General features: G+C 38.9%; 1 pseudogene across 1 annotated transcript; it reads left to right on the top strand.

Moving 5' to 3' along the window:
- The first annotated feature begins 11,968 nt into the window (after window positions 1-11,968).
- Window positions 11,969-14,339, top strand: LOC308433629 (ribose-phosphate pyrophosphokinase 2-like; annotated as a pseudogene). The gene is made up of 2 exons: window positions 11,969-12,072; window positions 13,409-14,339. The product of its transcript is annotated as a ribose-phosphate pyrophosphokinase 2-like (transcript).
- Window positions 14,340-25,357: the final 11,018 nt, after the last annotated feature.

The raw sequence follows: 25,357 nt of genomic DNA on the forward strand, positions 1-25,357 counted from the left end.
GAACTTCCTTTCACATACTTGATTTGTTTTGAATTGATTTGTGTAGAGCACTAGAGAGAGTTAAGTATCTGGTTTCTTTCTTATTTCCTCATACCACATGTAGAAGGGGCTATTTTGTTTTCCCCCCTCTTATACTGTCTAAACTACACAAAAAAAAACTCAAAATCAGACATGGAATTCCCCAAACAACCCAACCCACAGACAGAGTAATGAATGAGTAGAAAGTTCTCAAAGGACAGAATGAATATAAACATGGGGAAAATGTTTGACAGTATCATGTCTGTCATTATATTCTACTATCATGGGATGCAAATTAAAGCCAAAATAAAATTCCAGATCTAATTTCAATGTCTACCATTAAGAAAGCAAAATAAAGACACAACAGGTGCTCAGACTATTCACAACCATAAAGAGAAGAGACACAGAGACTCAAGACTGTCAAGAACGGGCTGAGAACTGATTCTGAATAGCCAGGGGGCAGAGAGATCTCAGTGGAGCACACAGAAAGTGCACGCCTGCCCAGTTTGAACCAGGGACCCAGGCCCCAGCATCGGGCCCTCGGTTACCAGCCCACGGCTTCTGGGGTACACAACAGGTGTTGGGACCGTCCGCCACCAAGAAAAGCAAAGACCCAGAGACAGAGGACTGGTGAGAAAAGGGTGAGAATGGGTTCCGACTAGCCAGAAGGCAGAGAGACATAAGCAAAGCACGTGGAAAATGTGCCTCTGCCCGGCTTGAACCAGGGACCCGGGAACCCCGCATTGGGCCCTCAGTTTCCAGCCGGCAGCTGTTGGGGTGCACAACAGGAGCTCAGACCATCCACCACCAGGAACAGCGGAGAGACAGGAACACAGGCCAGGTACAAGGGAAAGGAGAGAATCAATCACTGAGAGCAATATGACAAGAAGAAAGCAAAAGAACGTACCACAGCAGAACCAAGACAACCTGGCAACACTAAAACCCAGCTCTCCCATCACAACAAACAGCAGAATGCCAAACACTCCAGAAAAAGAAGACTCAGACACGAAATCCTACCTCAAGATGATGATAGAGATCCATAAACAAGAGTGGGAGGAAACATATAAAGAATTTGTAGCTTTTAAAGAAGAAACAAAAAAAAAAAAAAAAAAAAAAAAAAAAAAAAAAAAAAAAAAAAAAAAACACTCAAAGAACTCAAAGAACTAGAAGAAAACAGAACCAAAAAGATGAAGGTATGGAAGAAGGAATTTAAAACGGAAATGGACACAATAAAGAAAACACTAAAAGTCACAAAGCTAGAGGTAGAAATCCTAAAAAAGAAATCAGGAGTCAGAGATGCAAGCATTTTCAACAGACTACAAGAGATGGAAGGGAAAATCTCAGGGGCTGAAGACAACATTGAAAACATAGACAAAACAGCCAGAGAAGATGTAAAAACAAAAAAGCTCCTAACCCAAAATGTCCAGGATATCCAGGACACAATGAGAAGACCAAACCTAAGGATAATAGGAATAGAAGAAGGTGAAGAATATCAACTAAGAGGTACAGTAAATATCTTCAACAAAATCCTGGAAAAAAACTTCCTTACCCTTAAGAATGAGATGACCACAAGCATAAAAGAAGCCTACAGAAACCCAAATAGGTTGGACCAGAAAAGAAATTCCTCCTGACACAAAATAGTCAAAACACCAAGTGACCAAAGCAAAGAAAGAATACTAAAAGCAGTAAGGGAAAAAGGTCATGTAACATATAAAGGCAGAATAATCAGAATCACACCCGATTTCTCAACAGAGACTATAAAAGCTAGAAGAGCCTGGACAGACATCATGCAGACCCTAAGAGAGCACAAGTGCCAGCCCAAGCTGCTATACCCAGCAAAACTATCAATCACTATAGATGGAGAGATGAAGATATTTCAAGACAAATCTAAATTTACATAATATCTGACCACAGACCCAGCACTACAATGAATTATAGGTGGAAACCCCAATATAATGAGGGGAACCACCTCATAGTAAAAACAAGATAACTTTTAAACAAGAAAACCAAAGGAAGAAAGACACCTAGGCACAAGTCAACCTACAAAAGCAATGATAGCAAGAAACTGCAACCACTATTCCTTGATATCTATTAACATAAATGGTCTCAACTCCCCAATAAAAAAATATGGGTTATCAGAATGGATACATAAATAAAACCCAGCATTTTGCTGCATACAGGAAACTTATCTCAGAGACAAAGACAGACACTATCTCAGAGTAGAAGGTTGGGAAAAAAAACTTTCAAGCAAATGGCCCAGAGAAGCAAGCTGGAGTGGCCATTCTAATATCGAATAAAGTAGATTTTCAACCAAAAGATATCAAAAAAGATAAGGAAGGAAACTTTTTATTCATTACAGGGGAAATCTTTCAGGAGGAACTCTCAATCCTTAACATATATGCTCCAAATTCAAGAGCACCCATATTCATAAAAGAAACCCTACTAAAGCTCAACAAATACATTTCACCCCACAAAATAACAGGGGGAGAGTGGAGTAATACCCACTCTCACCAATGGAGAGATCCTGGAAACAGAAACTTAACAAGGACACTATAAAACTAGCAGAGATTGTGAACCAACTGGAATTAATAGATCTCTACAGAACATATCATCCTAACACAAAAGAATACACCTTCTTCTCAGCACCTCACTGTACCTTCACGAAAATTGGCCACATAATTGGACAGAGAACAAGCCTCAGACAATATAAGAAGATCAAAATGCTCCCATGCATCCTTTCAGATCACCATGGTCTAAGGCTGGTCTTTGATAACAACAAAGACATCAAAAAGCCCATATACACATGGAAACTAAACAGTGCTCTATTAAACAATACAGAGTCAGAAGAAGAAATAAAGAAAGAAATAAGTATTTAATAAAATTCCATAAAAATGAAAACACGACATACCCAAACCTATGGGATGCAATGAAAGCAGTACTGAGAGGAAAACTTATAGCTCTGAGTGCTTCCAAAAATAAACTAGAGAGAGCATACACTAGTAACCTGACAGGACAGTTGAAAGCTGTAGAACAAAATGAAGCAGATACACCCAGGAGGAATAGCCAGCAAGAAATAATCAAATTTAGGGCAGAAATGGACCAAATAGAAATAAAAAGAACCATTCAAAGAATAAACAAAATCAACAGCTGGTTCTTTTAGGAAATTAACAAGATTAATAAACCCTTAGCCAGACTAACTAGAGGGCAAAGAGAGAGTATCCAAATTAACAAAATCAGAAAGGAAAGTGGAAAAATAATGACTGAAACTGAGGACATTCAAGAAATCATCAGATCTTACTACAAAAGCCTATACTCAACAAATCTGGAAAATCTGGAGGAAATATATGAATTCCTAGACAGATACCAGATACTAAAGTTAAACCAGAACCAGGTAAATCATTTAATAATTGCATAACACCTAAAGAAGTAGAAACAATCATCAAAAGCCTCCCAACCGAAAGAAGCCCAGGTCCAGCTGGGTTCAATGCAGAGCTTTAACAGAAATTTATTGATGACATAATACCAATACTCTCCAAATTATTCCACAAAATAGAATCAGATGAAACTCTACCTAAATCATTTTTTGAGGCTAAAATAACCCTCATTCCTACACTACACAAAGATGCTACAAAGAAAGAGAACTTCAGACCAATCTCACTTATGATCATTGATGCAAAAATACTCAATAAAATCTTTACAAACTGAATCCAAGAACAGATAAAAAGAATCATTCACCATGACCAAATAGGCTTCATCCCTGGGAAATTTAATATAAGGAAATCCATCAATGTAATCCACCATATAAACAAACTCAAAGACAAAATCCACATGGTCATCTCACTAGATGCTGAGAAAGCATTTCACAAAATCGAACACCCCTTCATGATAAAAGCCTTGGAAATAACATGAATGCAATGCCCACACCTAAACATAATAATAGCAATATACAGCAAACCAACAGCCAACATCAAACTTAATGGTGGGAAGCTTGAAGGAATCCCACTAAAATCAGGGATTCGACATGGCTGCACACTCTCCCCATACCTATTCAACATAGTACTGAATGTCCTGGCCGGAGCACTTAGAAAGCAAAAGGAAATCAAAGGGATACAAATTGATATGGAAGAAGTCAAAACATCACTTTTTGCAGATGACATGATTGTGTACTTAAACGACCCCACAAATTCCACCAGAGAACTCCTACAGCTAATAAACAAGTTCAACAAAGTAGCTGGATATAAAATTAACTCAAACAAATCAGAAGCCTTCCTATATTCAAAGGACAAATGTGGAGAAAAGAAATAGGAAAATGATACCCTTCACAATAGTCACAAAAACTATGAAATAACTTGGTGTGACTCTAACTAAGAAATTGAAGAACCTGTATGACAAGAACTTCAAACCTCTAAAGAAGGAAATCGAGGAAGATCTCAGAAATTGGAAAGATATCCCTAGCTCATGAATTAGAAGGATCAACCTTTAAAAATGTCCATCTTACCAAAACAATCTACAGATCAATGCAATCCCCATCAAAATTCCAACCCAGTTTTTCATTAAGTTGGAAAGATCAATGTGCAATTTCATCTGGAATAACAAAAGACCTAGAATAGCAAGATCTATCCTCAACAACAAGAAAACTTCTGTGGGAATCACTATCCCTGACCTCAAGCTATATTACAAGGCAATTGTGCTGAAAACTGCATGGTCTGGTACAGAAATAAGGACATGGAGCAATGGAATAGAATAGATGATCCAAAAATGAGCCCTAACATATATCGTCACTTGATTTTTGACAAAGGAGCTGTAAACATTCAATGGAAAAAGGACAGCCTTTTCAACAAATGGTGTTGGTCCAACTGGCACTCAGCATGCAGAAGAATGAAAATAGACCCTTTCTTATCTCCTTGTACAAAGCTCAAGTGTAAGTGGATTAAAGATCTCCACATTAAACCAGACACACTGAAACTATTAGATGAGAAATTAGAGAAAACCTTAGAATTCATAAGCACAGGAGAAAATTTCTTGAACAGAACATCAGTGGCTTGAGCTCTAAGGTCAAAGATTGACAAATGGGACTTAATGAGATTGAAGCATATCTGTAAGGCTGAAGACACTGTCAAGAAAACAAACCGCAGCCAACAGAGTGGTATAAGATCTTTACCAACCCCACAGCAGATAGAGGCCTAATATCCAAGTTATACAAAGAACACAAAAAGCTAGACACCAGAGAATCAAACAACCCTATTAAAAAATGGGGTACAGATTTAAGCAAAATTCTCAATCGAGGAATATCGAATGGCTGAGAAACATCTAAGGAGGTGCTCAACATCCTTAGCCATCAGGGAAATGCAAATCAAAACAACCCTGAGATTCCACCTCACACAAGTCAGATTGGACAAGTTCCAAAACTCAGATGACAGCAGATGCTGGCATGGATGTGGAGATAGAGGAACACTTCTCCACTGTTGGTGGGGTTGTAAACTGATACAACCACTCTGGAAATCAGTCTGGCTGTTCCTCAAAAAAATGGACATAGTACTACCTGAAGACCCAGTTATTCCACTTCTGGGCCTTTACCCCAGAGATGCTTCAACATACAACAAAGATACATGCACCACAATGTTCACTGCAGATTTATTTATAATAGCCAGAATTAGGAAAGAAGCGAGATGTCCTTCAGTAGATGAATGGATACAAAAATTGTGGTACATTTACACAATAGAGTACTACTCAGCTATCAGATACAATGGCTTAACCAATTCTTTAGAAAATGGATGCATCTAGACAATATCATTTTGAGTGAGATAACCTAGACACAAAAGAACAGACACAATATGCAGTCACTGATAATGGGATACTCACCCCAGAAAGCTCTGAACACCCCAGAAACAACTCACAGACTGTTTGAAGTTCAAAAAAAGGAATATATTTTAAATAAAATAGAACTGTATCACATCCCCCTTTCCTCCCTATAGCCCCTCCCAGTTTCTCTCCTCTCTCCTCAAATTAATAGCCTCTTTTCCTATATTATTGTTAAATATATATATATATGTGTGTGTGTGTGTGTGTATGTACCCATAAATACTTAATTACAACCTTAAAAGAATGTATTTCTATACTTTTATGCAAAAATGCTGAAAATTTATACATTTATCTTTGTTTTTTTTAAATAAATTTTTTCAAAATAAAAAAGCTATGAAAAAAGAAAGCTAAATAAATAAATATATAAATAAATAAATAAATAAATAAATAAATAAATGTTAGTAAAGATGTGGGAACAGTGGATGGACATTTCTCCAACCACTATGAAAATCAGTATGTAGGTGTTTCAAAACACATACACACACACACACACACATACACACACACACCCCTACTCTGTGGCTCATTTTAAGGCAACATTATACACATATATCAGCACATCTAATTTTACGGCTATACTGACCCTAAGAGCCAAGCTATGAAATCAACCTGGGGTCTACTGGTAGGTTAATGGGTACAGAAAATATACTATGAATACATACATAATAGAGTTTTAGGTAGATATAAAAATGAAATTATTTGTTAGGCAATGGATGCAACTGAAAATTATTATGTTAGGTGAAAGTCAGGGGCAGAAAAACAAGGATCACATGTTTTCTCTCATTTGAAAGTCATTGAATTCCTTTTACATATATGTAAGCATTTGCATATGATATAAAAACAAAAGGTACAAGCCTCGTTGGAGGGGATGGGGGGAGAAGCCTAAGGAGTCCATGGAGCTAATTATTCAAGTGCATGGTATGTTGTAAATAAATTGTCCAAAGGAGACCTAATGCTGTATACAATGAAGACATACCAATGAAAATTAGATATCAGTAATACATGAAATGCCTGACTTCCAGTATAGTTGATAAAACAAATAACATCAATTTTCTTTTAATGTGTGTCACTGGAAGCCCCATAGTATCCCCTAGAGCCTGTTTTTCTCCTAATCTGGATTTTCGTCTAACCAATATAAAGGTAGCACTGGGGGTGTACTCTAGACACACTACCAGCAAGGACCGTGACCATGCTGTGGATATCTGAGTAATCCAGCAGAACCTAGACTAACACTCAGCTAGAAACACACAGAGCACACCCAGCTATGCCCAATTTATTATTGTAATTGTCTTTATATTCTAGAGTCATCTATCATTATAGCTGAACCCTACATTTCTTGAAGAAGCAGGGACAAATATGTTCCCTTACATTATTTCAAGATCCAAAATAAGTGATTCTAGGTTGACAAAGGACCACACTTGTATATCAGGGTACTATTTAACTTGTATAGCTTGCTTTTCCAATGCTCATCCTTGCTGACAGCCCTCTGTTTCATCTCATATTCAGAAGATTCACTGGAAGTGAGTTAATATGGGCTACAGCCATTGTTAATGTTAGCATAACAAAGTTCCACAAATGGTATGTCATTAAAAATAAACATGAAGTCTTTGACATGGATGTTGGGAGTCAGACATTAGGTGTTGGCAGCAGGATATGCTCCGTAGGCGTCTCTGAGTACATTTCTCTGGAGCTACATACTTTCTTATGGTGGCAAGGGTGTTCCTCAGCTTGTGGATGTTTTTCTTATATCTATGCCTCTGCTCCCATAAGAGGTTCTCTCTGTATGACTCTGTCTCTTATATTAGAAGGATGTCACTCATATTCAGTCAGACCCCACACTTATAACATGATATTAAGATGGTTGTATCTATAAATCATTTGCCAGTAATAGAAGTTAGGATCTTTGTCAAGGATGCAATTAAATCTTTACCATTTATATTATAGACTTTGGTGAAACTAAAAAATTTAGTTATGCCAGGTGGTGGTGGCAAGTTCTAGGATAGCCAGGGTTACAGAGAGAAACCTTGTCTTGAAAATCAGAACAAAAAAGAAAAAATAGAAATTTTAACAAATTAAAAGTTTCCATTATGTATATCTCAGCCAGTTGTAATCATCTGATTACCTAGGTTGGAGGTGTTACTGGATACAGTAGTGTGAAGCTAAAATTGCAGAAATTCAGGTCTTTGAGTGAGTTTAGAAAAGGTCTTGAAAACAGACAGCACTGCTTGCATCTAAACTCCCAAGAGGAAAGACTCCTCTGCCCCCACCCTGATATGAAAGAAACTGAGGTTTTAGGGGAAGGAAGAGCCAGTCAAGCCGTCACATAGTATCTGAGTGTATGGATGCTTGGATGTGACTGCCTGCCTGTGTGCATGTGAATGGATGTGTATGTGTGCTGAATGCCTGTTGTATGTTTCTAGGAGAGGCAAGAAAGGGGAGTGCCAAGGTGTTCCCAGCAGTTAGGAGATGGGTGGGGAGAAAGGATCATCACAAGAACAGCCATCTTACTGTATAAAGCTTGGATGTGACTATCTGGCAAGAGGGAACATTGAAGATGGTACAAAATTAGAATCCTAAAAGCCTGTGCCAGGTCTACATTGGGTTGCCTTATGCTTCTTTTCCTACAGTGTTTAAAATGAACACTGCAAGCCAGATCCAACTGTAGCTTTTGTCTCTGACTTCACTTTAATGAGAAACAAACACTAGTATTTTTTATGTTGTAATGTAGAAGATTATGTCCACTGCACTCTCTCTTCTGGATTTGCTCTAATATAAGACCAACCAAGCAGATTGAGAGCAACCTTGCCAAGAAAGTTGTACTGTGGGGTTGAAAATGCATAGAGGGGAGCTCTGAAAATGTACGATATTAACTGAAAGTAGACATCAAAATCATAGTGCATGGACACATTCTGTGGTGGTCATTTTATTTGCCCCTAGCAATGAATCTCAACAAACAAACAAACAAACAAACAAACAAACAAAAAACTATGTGGTGAATTTATACCAGTGAAAGACTTTATTTGTACCAAGTTCGCTAATTTCTACTTCCTTCTCATAGACTTCTAATATGCCCTTTAAGATGTTGGGCTGTAATTGAATGATCCCCAAGAACAAAATAAAATAGAAAATGAAACTAGCTTTTAAGCTATTGTTCTTGGAACAAAAATGAAATGCAAGAATTCCTAAAAACATGCTAAGCCAAGTGGACATGAATAGTCTATAGCTTTTCCTGTGGCAGACACCAAACTGAGAGCAAATTCATGAAGCACCTTGGACTGAAGAGCACTATGAAAATCTGGTAGTCCACAGATGTTTGCAGCTGCACAGCTTCTGCTACATGGCTGGGTCTGTGTTTATTCCTCTTCGGTCAGCAGAACCTTCCAATTCTCCTTAATCGGTAGAGTTTGGCAGGAACTGTGCTGTCTCCTAAGCTGGTCATAGAAGGCAATGAACTGTGAATTTGGCTCCCTTTATCATCTACAGTATTTTCTTTTTTTTTTTTTTTTGTCCCTCCTTCCCATCTCTTCTTTCCTTTCTTCCCACACACTATTTCTCTCCCGCTCTTAGTTTGTCATCTGTTCTCTCTCTATCGCTCTCTTCTCTGTCTTACTTTCTTCCCCTTTCTCTGACCCATTGCCGATTATACTTGGAACCCAGATACACACTCTGAGGAAGACCAGGCCATACAAAGATGCCACTTTTGACATTCTAGCCAAGAAGGTTACCAGATCTGCAAATGACACTCAGCAACAGTGGCTAGGATATGATTAAAAGCTTTCCGGTGATTCCAGCCCTCCACCTGCAAATTTTTCAACTGAACCTTCGGATACAGTGCTCTGTCTTGAATCATCATCTCTTCTGTGCATGTTTACATATGTGTGTGGGGTAGGTTTGCACACTTGTGTATAAGTGTATTTGCACGAGTGTGTGTCCCTGCATGGAAAGTGGAAGTTGAAAGAAGTTGGATGGTGTCTTCAAGAACACAGGCCACCACCTTTGAGATAGGTCTTCTTTAATTGTTCTGGAGTAGACTTGGAGATCTTGCCCTTCCTTGTTTATTTATTGATGTGTATACTTGCTGATGGGTGTGTGTGTGCTCATATGTGTGAAGACCGGATTATCCTCGGGATTATAAGCATATGCCATCATGCTTTTTTCTTCTTCCTCCTCCTCCTCTTCTCTTTGCCCTTTTGAGACAGGGTCTCCCTGTGTGGCATTGGCTGTCCTGGAACTCACTGTGTAAACCCGGCTGGTCTCAAACTCACAGAGATACACCTGCCTCTGCCTCCCAAGTGCTGAGATTCAAGATTTGCATCACTGTGCCGAGCCACATATTTTATGTAGGTTCTAGGAATTGAATTTAGTCATCATGATGGTAAGGCGTGTACTTACTAACTGAACTGCCTGACCAGCCTCATGACTGACTGGCCTATTAATCACAATTTGAATATTGTATCATTATGTGTACAAAGCCGGTAAAAGACCAGAGATGATGCTTGTTAGTATCAACCAGTTTGATAGCTTTCCCAAATGTTCCATATACATAAACTTTATTCCTCAGAATTTTCTTCTCTGATAAGAAGTATTGTCTTCACATTATGAAGACGCTAAAATTTATAGAGTAGTGGCAGAGTCAACACTTACCTGCACAATTCACTACACAACTGGTTCTTTCCCACAATTGGCTTTTATCATTGGCTTTTTCTAAGCAGGTGATTAGTTTTCTTAACTATCACTTCACTTCAAATAGATGTATTTTTGTTCAGTAGAACTTCATGGAACAAGAATGTTTTGCAACTATTCTGCCCAACAGGGTAGTTGTATGTACTGAGAAATGTGACTAACATGTGGGAGAAACTAAATGGTTTATTTTATGTAATTTTAATTAATGGTTCAAGTAGCCATATGTAACTAGTGACTAGAACATTGGCTTGTTTTTAGTAGCTTTTATATGGAGTGATATGGCTTCATAAAAATGACCCAAAGAGACACTGATAATGATGTAAAAAACCCTCTGGATGTGCACTGTGGATGTGCACTGTGGATGTGCACTGTGGATGTGCACTGTGGATGTGCACTGTGGATGTGCACTGTGGATGTGCACTGTGGATGTGCACTGTGGATGTGCACTGTGGATGTGCACTGTGGGTGTGCACTGTGGGTGTGCACTGTGGATGTGCTCTGTGGATGTGCTCTGTGGGTGTGCTCTGTGGGTGTGCTCTGTGGATGTGCACTGTGGGTGTGCTCTGTGGATGTGCTCTGTGGATATGCTCTGTGGATGTGCACTGTGGGTGTGCTCTGTAGATGTGCACTGTGGGTGTGCTCTGTGGATGTGCACTGTGGATGTGCACTGTAGATGTGCTCTGTGGATGTGCATTGTGGATGTGCACTGTGGATGTGCTTTGTGGATGTGCACTGTGGGTGTGCACTGTGGATGTGCACTGTAGATGTGCACTGTAGATGTGCACTGTGGATGTGCACTGTAGATGTGCTCTGTGGATGTGCATTGTGGATGTGCACTGTGGATGTGCTCTGTGGATGTGCTTTGTGAATGTGCACTGTGGGTGTGCACTGTGGGTGTGCACTGTATATGTGCACTGTAGATGTGCACTGTGGGTGTGCACTGTGGGTGTGCACTGTGGATGTGCTCCGTGGATGTGCTCTGTGGATGTGCACTGTGGATATGCTTTGTGGGTGTGCACTGTGGGTGTGCACTGTGGGTGTGCACTGTGGGTGTGCACTGTAGATGTGCACTGTAGATGTGCACTGTGGGTGTGCACTGTGGGTGTGCACTGTGGATGTGCTCCGTGGATGTGCTCTGTGGATGTGCACTGTGGATATGCTTTGTGGGTGTGCACTGTGGGTGTGCACTGTGGGTGTGCACTGTGGGTGTGCACTGTGGGTGTGCACTGTGGAAGTGTGCCATGACTATTCCTTACCAAACAATAGTGTTGGAAACACAACCCATGAGGCTCATTATCTTTACTTTCTCCTGCATTTCTCCTAAAGCACACTGGTTTAGACATCATTCTTTTGGTTTCACGTTAGTTAAGCAGGAGTCCTAATCCAGAGTAGTCTAGAATGGAGAATGGAGAGCATCCTTCTACCTGGAAGCTCCAAGAAGAGGATGAAAAGGATGTACTCACATGCATCCACTATCCTTGGGACCTTTAGCAACCAGAGTTCATTCAAGTAAAAATACGAAAAACCCTGGCTCATGTGGGTTTAAACCATAAAGAAGGGTATTGTGGCACACAATTGAAAACCCAGAGGCAGAGTGGGTACCTGAGGAAGCTGAGTCAGTTTTTCAGCAATGCCCCTTATTCTAATTTTGCTTTCCCCATGCTTTTGAAATTGGCTTTATCTTCACACCAGTAGCAAAATGGTATATGCTGCTGTGGGAATCTATGTAGAGAAGACATTTTCTTTCTGAAATTCTATCATAGAAGCAAGGAGAATTTCCACAGCAATGTTAATAATTATAGAATTCCTATGTGTCTTTTTGGTTACGATTAGATTATATGACAACTAAATAAGTATGAACAGGAAAATGGGATTTTTCCCTACACTAAACAGATTCACTGTGGCTTAGGGGTGAAATCAGCTCTTGCATGGGCTTTGGGAAGGGGTAATTATATATGAATGAAATTGGGGTTCTATCTAAGAAGCAAAGGAGGAGACAAATCTAATGTCTGCTAGAAAATTAAAGCTTGAGTGGAGGTTTGGGGTGGTGCTTTTGTTGAAACGTCCAGATTAGGAAAAGTACTGTGGAGAAGGTCAGGGTTGATTACCTGCAGATCGAAGAATCACTGTGAGTGGTCTAGTTCCAAGGAACTCCATAGCACCTCAATGCTCCACCCACTTCGGGTCATGCTGACAATATCACATGATGTTTTCTAGCCCGGGCAGGCATCCAGAGATCCCCCCACATACCCTGAAAGATGCTAAGAGGTGCTGAGAAAGACAGTAGGCCCATTAAGCTCAGAGTAGCATCTCATAAAAATAAAATAAACCAAACTTTATTAACTTTATTAAGGAAAAAGGCAAGAAAGAGAAAGGGAGAGGAAAGTAGGAGGTAGAAAAAGAGAGGAATAAGAAGGGAGGGAAGAAAGTAAACAAGAAGAGGAAAGAAAGGGGGATTTAAAAAATAAGTTTTCTCATTTACCAGACGTTACCTAAAGCACAGATGGAAACAGTGGCTCCGTTAGTCTCTCTGGTAAAAGCTTGCCGGTCTGTCTCTTTCATCTCTGAATGGGAGACACTGGATCTAGTCATTGTTTTATCCTCAGGTTTCCCTGCAGAGAAGACACATGAATGTAATGCCCAAAGTAAGGATAAATAAATGGGCATCTCTTTAGCTGCACAGGGGATGAAGATGTAAGAGTTAAAACTGACAAGCCGATGAGGCATTCAGTGTAATCCTGTGCATGGACACAGTGGTGGTATTAGATAAAAAATTCTCTACTATTTCCACCAAGGTTCAGTGTAAAGAATGAACAGTGGCTACCACGTTCTCCCACTTCACCAGCAGCCGCGGCCACTGCAGCAGCAGCCACAACAGTGGCCACCATGTCAACAGTCTGTGTTGTGTTCCCTTTCTACTTCTGGGGCGGGCTCCTCAGTCCCAGTGTGTCACCATACCCAACATCCTGCTCCTCAGTGGCAGTTCTCACCAGGACCTGTCGCAGCATGTGGCCGATCACCTGGGCCTGGAGCTGGGCAAGGTGGCCACCAAGAAGTTTAGCGACTAGGAGACCAGTGTCGAGATTGGTGAAAGTGTGAGAGGGGAGGTTGTCTATAGCATCCAGTGTGGCTGCAGGGAAATTAATGACAACCTGATGGAACTCCTCATCATGATCAACATGAGCAAGATTGCATCCTCATCCAAGGTAACAGCTGTGATACCCTGCTTCCCCTATGCCTGGCAAGATAAAAAGGACAAGAGTCGAGTTCCAATTTCTGATAAATTTGTGGCCAATATGCTGTCAGTTGCTGGGGTTGATCACATCATTACCGTGGACCTGCATGCTTCTCAGATCCAGGGATTCTTTGATATTCCTGTGGATAATTTATATGCAGAACCTGCATTTATTTCTTCAGTGGATTTGGGAGAACATCACTGCATGAAGAAACTGTATTATTGTTTCTCCAGATGCTGGAAGAGCCAAAAGGGTTATATCAATTGCAGACAGAGTGTGGAATTTGCTTTGTTTCACAAAGAGAGAAAGAAAGCAAATGGAGTGGACTGGATGGTTCTTGTGGGTGATGTGAAGGGCCATGTGGCCATCTTGGTGAATGACATGGCTGACACATGTGGTACCATCTGCCATGCTGCAGACAAGCTACTCTCTGCTGGTGCCACCAAAGTTTATGCTATCCTTACCCATGGTATCTTCTCTGGGCCAGCTATTTCCAGAATAAATAATGCCACCCTTAGTACTTTGAGGCAACAACTTTGAAGCTTAAAATCTCATTGTAGAAATTTGTTGTACATATAGTTTGAGGTTGCCAAATGTGACTTCAAATGAAATGTATAAGAACACTTGAGGATATTTAGGAAAATTTCTGAATAACCTTGACTTCAGGGAGAACCTTGGAAAATTTATATTATCATAAATTTTGAAAAATTTTAATTACAACTGAGTTTATTTTATTGCCCTTTATCAGGACTGAATTCTATGGAGCCTATGATAGTCACTGACATACCGATTTACTGGATATTAGACATATTGAAGGCAGTATAAGACTGTATCATTCATTTTTCATTGTCATTTTCAAGATAATGTCATAACTGTCAACTTACCTAAAACTCGCAAATTATGAGCAGTGATCACTGTGATTTGGATACTATTTCAGGATGTAGTTAGTGAGCTTGTGGCCACATTGATGTACAACTTGTCTATCCCAGGGTAATTACTCTTTAGGATGCAGCTTATGCCCTTGTGTTTTTCCCAAATATTTCTTGTTGCAGATGTCCACCAGAAGAAAGACTCCTTGAACTCCTCTCACATCTTTTTAGGCTGGTTATTATTTTTTCACATACATAAAATGAGGAAGTTTTAACTGTGCCACCAAATGTACTTATTCAAACACTACTTAATTGAGTTAGCGTTAAATGCTCTTTGGCCCTATGCTGTCAGAAGTGCTAAATCTCTGACTAATTTTCGTCTCTAAAGCTGCTAAAACGCAGGCAGGAGATGGCTGTGAAACAGTGGATGCAAAAGTAAATAGCTGATTCATTAAACTTAACTTCAAAAAAATTATTTGAAAAGCATTGGGAAGAAGCATGTCACTGTGGGTGGCGTTCTTGATAAAATCATCTTTTCCTGAAGTGTGGAGATCCATGTCCATAACCTCAGTACTTTAAAGCTGAGCAGGAAGAGGGCCACATGTTCAAGGCCAGCCTAGGCAATGCCGTGAGTTCCAGCTCAGCTTGGGCTGTAGAATTGAGGCTATGTGACGTAAAACCAAAACAAACAAAAAGGCAGTTCTTTATAACATCATTACAAGAGGACAACCTATCATTTTCCTTCTCACAAAGTGGAGGATTTGCCTATGGACCTAAAGCTAGGTCTGCTAAACCCCCACCACCACCTTGCTGAATATTGTAGATAAATTCCCAGTCCTAAATTCTGCAGGGAAAAATTCCTCTCCATCTGAGTAGTATTCTCAACCAGCATCCTGGAACATCAGATTCAGAAAAGCAGAAATCAAATCAAAGCTACAAAGTATAATTTATGTTATGACAGAAATTGGCATTTTGGCAATGCCTTATTTGTAACTGTTCTGAAGAAAGTGGTCCCCATCACCTGGAATGCTCAGCTCTGTGGTACAGTGTGTACAGCCTTGGCTAGCAGTGTATCAAAACCTGTTTGAAACTATGCAACTGTTACTTTTGATAAATGTTTGATGAATGTATTTCTTGAGTTTTATGGCTGTGCCAAAGACATCCTTGTGCACACCCACATGGAGACAGCTCTTTGTGTGTGTGTGTGTGTGTGTGCACGTGCACACACACACTGGAATGAAAAGCCATTTGGTAATCATTTTGTCTAAGATATTTAACACTGATTATGTACAGTGGATCTTAAAATAATAATCCTCAGATTTAAAGCCTTGCTAGAAAAATCTACCTGGCTGTCCTGTGAATTTGAGAACTGGTGGTCTCCATCTTTACTTGGTCTGAGTTACTATTTCAAAGTACCTATGAGTATATTTGTGAACTAATTAGAATGTACCAAGCCTTATACACTGGAAATACTGTTTTAAATACTGATGGTTTCAGATTGGCTAAAATGATGAAGTCTGCCTCATGAGAATCCTTAATTCAGAACTTTCTTGTTCCTTGCTCCTTGTGATAAAGAAACATAACAGGAATCACTAAATAGATCAGTTTTGTCCACCTCTGTGAAAGGAAAGTATGTTGGGCATACATAGTCAAAATAGGAAGCCAGGAAAATGTGAATATACTAAATTGTTTAGCCTCCACCTAAATTTTATCTATCAAGTGATAGATGTTGATATGCTAGCTAACTTTCCTCTGTTAGATACAGTGGCCACTAATTTAGGGATATATTCCTTGCAGTGCTTGCCCTGGTTTTGGAGACAAGAGAATTTTGAGATCCAGTGCTGTTTACTAAGACATTTCAATAAAATCATGGTGGCAAAAAATAAGTAAATAAATGAAATAAATGAAAAATGAAGATCAAGAGGACAAGTGAAAATCTTTGTAATCAGTGAAGATGAGAATTGAAGGCTGAGAAGCAAGGGACTGCAGGTTGATAACAAGCTGATTTCTGAGATCTTCCATGCTCGTGGATTGGCATGATTATTATAGTAAAAATGGCCATCCTGCCAAAAGAAATCTACAGGTTCAACGCAATCCCCATCAAAATTCCAACTCAATTCTTCACAGAGTTAGAAAAAGCAATTTGAAAATTCATTTGGAATAACAAAAAGTTCAGGGTATCAAAAACTACTTTTTTTTTTTGAATAACTTTATTTTTAAAAAAAGGTAAATGTACAAATTTTAAGCATTTTTTCATAAAAGTGTATGAATGCATTTTTGTCAGTGCTTGGCTATTTTTTTTTTAAAGGTTTGATAGTGTGCATTAAGAGCTTACTAGTTACAATGAGCATAAAGTACATGTAAAACAGGATGTAACCTGGAATTAGTCAAAGAATCCTTGGTGCGTAAGGATTAAGCATAATGGTTTTTTCTCTTTTTTTGAACTTCATATAGTCTGTGAGTGGTTTCAGGTGTGTTCAGAGAATTCTGGGACTAGTATCCAATTATCAGTGACTGCATATTATGTCTGTTCTTTTCTGACTGGGTTATCTCACTCAGGATGATATTCTCTAGATGCAATCATTTTCTTAAGAATTTGGTTAAGTCATTGTTTCTGATAGCTGAGTCGTACTCCATTGTGTAAATGTACCACAATTTTTGTATCCATTCATCTACTGAAGGACATCTGGGTTCTTTCCAGCTTCTGGCTATTATAAATAGAGCTGCTATGAACATTGTGGTGCATGTGAATTTGTTGTATGTTGGAGCTTCTCTGGGGTATATGCCCAGAAGTGAAATAACTGGGTCTTCAGGTAGTATTATGTCCAAATTTCTGAAGAATTGCCAGACTGATTTCCAGAGTGGTTGTACCAGTTTACAACCGCACCAACTGTGGAGAAGTATTCCTCTTTCTCAACATCCTCGTCAGCATTTGCTGTCATCAGAATTTTTGATCTTGGCCAATCTGACTAGTGTGAGGTGGAATCTCAGGGTTGTATTGATTTCCATTTCCCTGATGGCTAAGGATGTTGAGCACTTTCTTAGATGCTTCTCAACCTTTTGATATTCCTCAATTTAGAACTTTTTGTTTGGCTCTGTACCCCATATTTTAATAGGGTTGTTTGGTTCTCCAGTGTCTTTGTTCTTTGAACTTCTTGAGATTTTTGTATACCTTGGATATTCGGCCTCTATCTGATGTGAGGTTGGTAAAAATCTTTTGCCACTCTGTTGGTTGCCCTTTTATTTTTTTGACAGTGTCCTTAGCCTTCCAGAAACTTTGCAATCTATTAAGTCCCATTTGTCAATCTTTGACCATAGAGGACAAGCCAATGGTGTTCTGTTCAGGAAAATTTCTCCTGTGCCTATGAGTTCTAAGGTTTTCCCTAATTTCTCATATAAATGTTTCAGTGTACTTGGTTTAATGTGGAGGTCTTTGATCCAGTGGCACTTTAGCTTTGTACAAGGAGATAAGAAAGGGTTTATTTTCATTCTTCTGTATGCTGAGTGCCAGTTGGACAAACACCATTTGTTGAATAGGCTATCTATTTTCCATTGAATATTTAAAGCTCCTTTGTCAAAAATCAGGTGACCATATAACTGAGGGCTCATTTCTGGATCTTCTATTTCATTGATCTACCTGGCTATCTCTGGACCAGTACAATGCAGTTTTTAGCACAATTGCCTTGTAATGTAGCTGGAGGTCAAGGATAGGGATTCCCTCAGATGTTTTTTTGTTGTTCAGGATGGATATTGCTATTCTAGGTCTTTTGTTATTCCAGATGAAATTGTACATTGCTTTTTCCAACTCTATGAATAACTGGGTTGGTATTTTGATGGGGATTGCATTGAATCTGTAGATTGTTTTTGGTAGGATGGCCATTTTTACAATGTTAATCCTTCCAATCGATGAGCATGAAAGATCTTTCCATTTTCTGAGATCTTCCTCAATTTCCTTTTTAGAGGTTTGAAATTCTTGTCATACAGATACTTCACTTGCTTGTTAGAGTCACACCAAGATATTTCATAGTTTTTGTGACTATTGTGAAGGGTATCTTTTCCCTAATTTCTTTCTCCACATGTTTGTCCTTTGAGTAGAGGAAGGCTACTGATGTGTTTGATTTAATTTTGTTTCCAGCCACTTTGCTGAACTTGTTTATCAGCTGTAAAAATTCTCTGGTGGAATTTTTGGGGTCACTTACCTACACTATCATGTCATCTGCAAATAGTGATGTTTTTACTTCTTCATTTCCAAATTATATCAGTTTGATTTCCTTTTGCTGTCTAATTGCTCCGGCCAGGACTTCTAGTACTATGTTGAATAAGTAGGAGGAGATTGGGCAGCCTTGCTGAGTCCCTGATTTTAGTGGAATTGCTTTAAGTTACCCATCATTAATTTTGATGTTGGCTGTTGGTTTGCTGTATATTGCTTTTATTATGTTTAGGTATGGGCCTTGGATTCCTGTTCTTTCCAAGACTTTTAACATGAAGGGGTGTTCAATTTTGTCAAATGATTTCTCAACATGTAGTGAGATGACCATGTGGTCTTTTCTTTTTTTTTTTGAGTTTGTTTATATGGTAGATTACATTGATGGACTTTTATATATTGGAACATCCCTGCATCACAGGGATGAAGCCTACTTGATCATGTAAAATGATCATTTTGATGTGTTCTTGGATTCGGTTTGCAAAGATTTTGTTGAGTATTTTTGCATCAATGTTCATAAGTGAGATTGGTCTGAAGTTCTCTTTCCTTGTAGGGTCTTTTTCTCCTTTAGAAATGAGGTTTATTATTACTTCAAAAAATGAGTTAGGTAGTGTTCCATCCAATTCTATTTTGTGGAATAGTTTGTAGAGTATTGGTATTAGGTCATCAATAAATGTCTGATAAAACTCTGCACTGAACCCATCTGGACCTGGGCTTTTTTTTTTTTTGTTTTTTTGGTTGGGAGGTTTTGATGGCTGCTTCTATTTCCTTAGGTGTTAAGGGATTATTTAGATGATTTACCTGGTCCTGGTTTAACTTTAGTATCTGATATCTGTCTAGGAATTCATCCATTTCTTCGAGATTTTCCAGCATTTTTGAGTATAGCCTTTTATAGTAGGATCTCATGATTTCTTGAATTTCCTCAGTTCAGTTATTATGTCTCCACTTTCATTTCCTATTTTGTTAATTTGGATACTCTCTTCTTGCCATTGAGTTAGTCTGGCAAAGTGTTTATCACTCTTGTTAATTTTCTCAAAGAACCAGTTCTTGGTTTTGTTGATTCTTTGAATGGTTCTTTTTGTTGCTATTTGGTATATTTCTGCCCTAAGTTTGATTATTTATTGCCATCTACTCCTCTTGGGTGTATCTGATTCCTTTTGTTCTAGAGTTTTCAACTGTGCTGTCAAGTTGCTATTGTATGCTCTCTCCAGTTTTTTTTTTTTTTTTTTTTTTTTTTTGGAAGCACTCAGAGGTATGAGTTTTCCTCTCAGTACTGCATTCTTTGCATCCCATAGGTTTGGTTATGTTGTGTTTTTGTTTTCAATGAATTCTAGAAAATCCTTAATTTCTTTCTTTATTACTCATTTTACCCTTCTATCATTTAATAGAGCATTGTTTAGTTTCCATGTGCATATGGGAATTTTGTTGTCTTTGTTGTAATTAAAGACCAGTCTTAGACCATGGTGATCTGAAAGAATGCATGGGAGTATTTCAATCTTTTTATATCTATTGAGGCTTGTTTTGTTACCAATTATGTGGTCAATTTTCGAGAAGGTGCCATGAGGTGCTGAGAAGAAGGTGTATTCTTTTGTTTTAGGATGATAAGTTCTATAGATATCTAATAATTTCAGTTGGTTCATAATCTCAGCTAGTTTTACAGTATCCTTGTTCAGTTTTTGTTTTCATGATCTGTCCATTGGTGAGAGTGGGGTATTGAAGTTTTCCACTATTATTGTTTAGGGTGCAATGTACTTTTAGAGCTTTAGTGGGGTTTCTTTTATGAATTTGGGTACTTTTGTATTTGGAGCATATATGTTAAGGACTGAGAGTTCCTCCTGACAAATTTCCCCTCTAATGAGTAAAAACAGTGTCCTTCCTTGTCTTTTTTGATAACTTTTGGTAGAAAATCTACTTTATTCTATATTAGAATGGCCACTCCAGCTTGCTTCTTGGGGCCATTTGCTTGGAAGTTTTTTCCAACCTTTTACTATGAGATAGTGTCTGTCTTTGTCTCTGAGATGAGCTTCCTGTATGCAGCAAAATGGTGGGTTCTGTTTATATATCCATTCTGATAACCTATATCTTTCTATTGGGGAATTGAGTCCATTTATGTTAACAGATATCAAGGAATAGTGGTTGCTGTTTCCTGCTTTTTTTGCTTTTGGAGGTAGAATTTTGTCTGTGTCTTTCTTCTTTTGGTTTTCTTACTTAGGAGTTTTCTTGTTTTTACTAGTATGTAGTTCCCCTTGTTGTAATGGGTTTTCCACCTTTAATTCGTTGTAGTGCTGTGTTTGTGGTCAGATATTGTGTAAATTTAGTTTTGTCTTAGAATATCTTGGTCTCTCCACCTATGATGATGGAGTATTTTGCTGGGTATAGCAACTTGGACTGACACTTCTGCTCTCTTAGGGTCTACATGATGTCTTTCCAGGATCTTCTAGCTTTCATAGTCTCTGTTGAGAAATCGGGTGTGATTCTGATTTGTCTTCCTTTATATGTTACATGACCTTTTTCCCTTACTGCTTTAAGTATTCTCTCTTTGCTTTGGGCAGTTTGCATTTTGACTATTACACGTCTGGCGGAATTTTCCGCCGGCTGGAAACTAACAGCCCAATACAGGGTTCCTGGTTCCCTGAACCAATCGGGGAACAGGTGCGCAATTTCCATGCATTCCCCAGAGATATCTCTGCTCCCCAGCTACTCACAATGCCTTTTCTCCAGGCCTGTGTCCCTGGATCTCCACTGTTCCTGGTGGCAGATGGCCTGAGCGCCTGTTCTGCACCCAAGGGTTTGGAAAACTACTTTCAATAATAAATGAACTTCTGGGTGAATCACCATCCCTGACCTCAAGCTGTATTACAGAACAATAGTCATGAAAACTGTATGGTATTGGTACTGAGACAAGAAGTTAGTTCACCAAAATAAAATTGAAGACACAGAAATGAACTCACACACCTATGGTCACTTGATCTTTGACAAAAGAGTTAAAATCATTCAGTGAAAAAATAATAGCATTTTTAACAAATGGTGTTAGTTCAACTGGTGGTCAGCATTTAGAAGAAAGCAAATTAGTCCATTCTTATCACCCTGTACAAAGTTTGAGTGCAAGTGGATCAAGGACCTACAAATAAAACCAGATACACTGAAATTAATAGATGAGAAAGTGGGGAAGAGCCTGGAACATACGTGCACTGGGGAAATTTTCCTGAACAGAACACCAGTGGCTTATGCTCTAAGATCAAGAATTAACAAATGAGACCTCATGAAATTGCAAAACTTCTGTAAGGCAAAGGACATTGTCATTAGTACAAAACTACAACCAACAGAATGGGAAAAGATTTTTGCCAATCCTACATATGATAGAGGGCTAGTATCCAATATATACCAAGAACTCAAGAAGACAAGTTCCAGAGAATCAAATAACCCTATTAAAAATGAGGTATGGAGCTAAACAAAGAATTTTTAACTGAGGAACACAGAATGATTGAGAAGCACCTAAAAGATGTTCAACATTCTTAGTCATCAGGGAAATGCAAATCAAAACAAACCTGGGATTTTACCTCTCACCAGTCATAATGGCTAAGATAAAAAACTCAGGTGACAGCAGATGCTGGCAAGGATGTAAAAAAAAGAGGAACACTCATCTACTGCTGGTGGGGTTGCAAGCTGGTACAACTACTCTGGAAATCAGTCTGTCAGTTTCTCAGAAAATTGGACATAGTACTACACTAGGCTCCAGCTATATTTCTCCTGGGCATATAAGCAAAAGATGTTCGAACATATAACAAGAACAAATGCTTCATTATGTTCATATCCAGAAGCTTGAAAGAGCCCAGATGACCTTCAACAGAGGAATGGATGCAGAAAAATGTACATTTACATAGTGGACTACTACTCAGTTATTAAAAACAATTATTTCATTAAATTCTTAGGCAAATGATTGAAACTATGAACTATCATCCTGAGTGAAGTAACCCAATCAGAATAAAACACCCATGGTATGCACTCACTGATAAGTGGATATTAGCCCAAAAGTCAGATTACCCAAGATACAATTTACCGCATGGAGCTCAAGATGAAGGAAGACCAAAGTGGAGATGCTTCAATCCTTCTCAGATGGGGGAATAAGAATATCATCAGGAGGAAATATGGAGACAAAGTTTGAAGCAGAACCTGAGCAAAGACCATCCGGAGACTGTGCTATCTGGAGATCCAGCCCATATACAGCCACCAAAGCCAAACAATATTTCTGATGCCAAGAAATGATGCTGGCAAGAGTCTGAAACAGGTGTTTCCTAAAAGGCTTTGCCAGATCATTACAAATACCGAGGTGGATGCTCACAGCTAGCCATTGAACTGAGAACAGGACTTCCAATGGAGGAATTAGAGGAAGGACTGAAGGAGCTGAAGGGGTTTGCAACCCTATAAGAACAGCAATACCAACAAAGAAGAGCCCCAGGGACTAAACCACTATTCAAAGAGTAGAAATAAATGGGTCCATGACTCCAGGTGCATATGTAACAGAGGATGGCCTTTTGGGGCATCAGTGGAAGGAGAAGCCCTTGGTCCTGCCAAGACTTGGTGCCTCAGTGTAGGAAAATGTCAGGGCAGAAAGGTAGGAGAGGGTGAGTCGGTGGGAGCCACCCTCATGAAAGCAGGGGGAGGGGATAGGGCCTTTATGGAGGTAAACTAGGAAAGGGAATAACATTTGAAATGTAAGTAAATATATCCAATAAATGTAAAATAAAAAATTAAAACAAGCTGATTTCTGAAATCTTCAAGCAGAAATGTGTTAGAAAAGCTAAAAATAAACCAGCTATGAAGTATAAGATTCCTTATGCATCATCTCTTTATGATTCAACTGTCCTCTTTGCAGAAGTTAGGAATTAAAAAGCATGCAACAGACCTTTGAAGTTAGAGTGGTCAAGGGTCTGTCCCCTGGGATTCACCATTTGTTCGTTCATTCAATATTTTCCATCTAGTATATGTCACTTTACTAACATTATGGAATAGAAAGAAAGCACAGCCCTTACCATTAGAACTTACTTTAAAGCCTAATTAATTAGGGAGAAATGCTACAAGCATTTAGACAACTAAGGTAAATGGTAATGAAAATGATAATACAAAAATTGTCATGGTTGGGAATGGTGGTTCAAGCCTACACTTACACAAGTGAGAGAGTCAAGAAGATCACCAGTTCAAGACCACCCTGATGTACACAGTGAGTATGAGACCAATTAAAGGTTATGCCATGAAACCCTATGTCAACAAAGCAAAACAAAACAATGATGTGTCAGGAGAAAATATGAGATCAAGCTCTTGAAGAATGGTGTTTATGAAGCCCCTTACTTTTAGAACCATCACATTTTCCATGCCAAGAATTACAGTGGTCATAATTCTTTAATATAAGCCTGCTTAATTGGCCAAATGGAGTGCATCATCAACCTGGGTCAATCAGGCTTTCTCCTGAAAATTTAAAATTCAGCAACTTTGACCTGGATGGCTTTTTTTTTTAAAGGTGATGAACATCTGTAACAATTATTTTCCACAGTGCCCAAGTAAAGACTGTTAGTTGCAGGGAGGAAGAAGGATTGCCCAAGTCAGTAGGAGGAAATGGAGACAAGCAGAGCTTAGAAGACTCTCTAGCTCCCCCAGTAGAATTTCTTTGTTGTTGGAGTCTCTCTGTTGCTCAGTTTTCTTCCTCCTTGAGGTATCATGAGACACTCACATCTGTAATAGTTCATTTAGCACCTCACAGGCCTTTATCCCTTAATATCCTGGAGATTCTAGATCCATGTTTGGGATGCGTTCCTCAGTCCCACCTTCCTGGCCATATACATTACTATACATGTGTATTTATGTATATATAAAATATACACATACTCTTGCCAAAGAGCTTTGATCCTTCCAAATGTTCTCAAACTTCTCTTCCAGTCTCCAGAGACCTTTTGGATATTTTATCTTACATAAAGTTTGGTAAATAGGCATTCTCATCTTCATTTTATAGATAAATCCAACTTGCCAGACAATTATTTTACCCAACTCCATGTACCTAATAGCAGAGCTGTGAAATGAACCACTGAGGCAGTGTGACTTCAGAATGCTTTCTCCTAACCACCAAGTGAATCACTATTTCTTTTTTGTGGCTAAGCCCAAGAAGCCTATCACAGTATGATATGCTTCCTGGGAAGGTAGAGATAGGGGGATCACTGAAACTTGTTGGCTATCTTGTTTTGCCCATGGCTACATCCAGCCTGCCACTAACTTTCCAAGGAATATTTCTTGGCTCATCCTCTTCACTCTATATGGATAAGGAAGCCATGTGCTGTGAATGATAAGGGCACAAACTATAATGACCACAAATTGCCAGGTCTTCACATGGTAGAAGAGCTATGCAGGTATCACTCCTCAAAGTGTAAATGGAAAAGTAACATTGTGTTCAGCCATTGTAGCTTCAGCTTATTTGTTAGAGGAGCTGCCAATTT

Source organism: Micromys minutus (genome assembly GCF_963924665.1).
Source record: "Micromys minutus genome assembly, chromosome: 20".
Taxonomy (NCBI): Eukaryota; Metazoa; Chordata; class Mammalia; order Rodentia; family Muridae; genus Micromys; species Micromys minutus.